This window comes from Pinus tabuliformis, chromosome 1_1 (genome assembly GCF_031772625.1).
Source record: "Pinus tabuliformis cultivar Carrire ecotype Pingquan chromosome 1_1, CPIR1, whole genome shotgun sequence".
NCBI lineage: Eukaryota > Viridiplantae > Streptophyta > Pinopsida > Pinales > Pinaceae > Pinus > Pinus tabuliformis.
The window spans coordinates 809,425,271-809,427,003 of NC_142297.1; the positions used below are offsets into that span (position 1 = coordinate 809,425,271).

At 41.8% G+C, this 1,733-nt stretch overlaps 2 non-coding genes across 2 annotated transcripts; one reads left to right on the forward strand and one right to left on the reverse strand.

Moving 5' to 3' along the window:
* The first annotated feature begins 300 nt into the window (after positions 1 to 300).
* On the forward strand, positions 301 to 373 carry TRNAE-CUC (transfer RNA glutamic acid (anticodon CUC)). Its single transcript has one exon. It is a non-coding gene; the product is annotated as a tRNA-Glu (tRNA).
* A 999-nt stretch (positions 374 to 1,372) lies between these two features.
* Positions 1,373 to 1,444, reverse strand: TRNAG-UCC (transfer RNA glycine (anticodon UCC)). Its single transcript has one exon. It is a non-coding gene; the product is annotated as a tRNA-Gly (tRNA).
* Positions 1,445 to 1,733: the final 289 nt, after the last annotated feature.

Here is a 1,733-nt window from a genome sequence, read left to right on the forward strand (position 1 = left end):
CAACACGGAGGTGAGGGATTATATTTCTGTTTTTGCTCTAACTACTTGGTTAATTTGTAGGAACCAATCAAGCCAGTAGCTAACAATGAAATAAACACTTCCGCTGGCATTTCGTGATCGAATCGACACTGGTACTTATGAAATTGCAGGGATTTGAGATATCAGTTTAAGAATGAAATAAAAGGTCAGATTTACAATAAAGTATTTGCATGCAGAAGTTTGAAATTTGATACCTGGAAAATAGGATGCAATTCCTGTTACGTCGGAATGATAAACAACTCTACAATCAATTCAATTACCTCCGTTGTAGTCTAGTTGGTTAGGATACTCGGCTCTCACCCGAGAGACCCGGGTTCAAGTCCCGGCAACGGAAATTTCTTTTCGTCATTTTAAGCGGTTTTAAATGTTGTTGTGAATATGGAAATGCCCTGCAGAGCAGAGCTTTTCGTCTGTTAAATGTTTTCGGAATCGACTGGAAATGTTGTTGTGAATATGGAAATGCCCTGCAGAGCAGAGCTTTTCTCTGTTAAATGTTTTCGGAATCGACTGGAAATGCCCTGCAGAACAGGTTTAGAAAAGGAACAACGGTGATATCCAAGAGGAGCAAATGATGATTATTCTAGAATGAAATTAGATGCATTGCCCCGGGATCGAACCCGGGTTCAGCAGAGAAGAAGAGAAATTAGAATAGAAACCGCGCTGATCTGCCGGGGTCGAACTAGAGACCAGAGTAGAAGCTAATTAGAAAAGGAACAACGCTGATATCTTAAAATGGAAGTAGATGCGTCTGCCGCGAGTCGAACCCGCGTCTTTCGCTTGAAAGGCAAGGGTATTTATTATGCTTTCCGATCGACTGGAAATACTCCGCACGACTCCCAAGGAAATGCCCTGCAATTCCTCCAATTCCTCCGCCTGGTTAGAGGACTCCCAGGGAAATGCCCTGCAGAGTAGATTTACAAAAGAAACAACGGTGACATCCAAGAGGAGCAAACGCTGATTGTTCTAGAATGAAATTAGATGCATTGGGCCGGGATCGAACCCGGGTTCAGCAGAGAAGAAGAGAAATTAGAATAGAAACCGCGCTGATCTACGGGAATGAAATTAGCTGCGTTTGCCGGGGTCGAACTAGAGACCAGAGTAGAAGCTAATTAGAAAAGGAACAACGCTGATATCTTAAAATGGAAGTAAGATGCGTCTGCCGCGAGTCGAACCCGTGTCTTTCGCTTGAAAGGCAACGGTATGTATTATGCTTCCCGATCGACTGGAAATACTCCGCTGAAGAGCGCATGAGAACGCTTAAATTACATTACATGTGTCTGCCGGAGTGGAATCTGGGTTAATCAGGGGATTAGAGTCTTAAAAATTAATTTAGTGCGTCTGCCGGGAGTCGAACCCGGGTCTATTGCTTGGAAGGCAATTATCCTAACCGTTGGACTACAAACGCTATTATGGTTCTTTTTTTTAGAAGTTAAATCTGTTTGGAAATACACATATGACAAATCAATCCTCAAAGCAACTAAAAAATGATAATAATACTAAATTTTTCATGAGCGAGGCGTTGCCAAGAAACACCCAACACATAAATTCAAACGCTAACACGGTAACGCTTGTCACAATTTATTTCACGACCGTCATGTGAAATTGATAGAATATCATCATTGTTCCTTTTCAAATAGAATTTGTAGTTAAATTGGACTAACCACAGACTATGCAATCTCTTGACCCACCATACT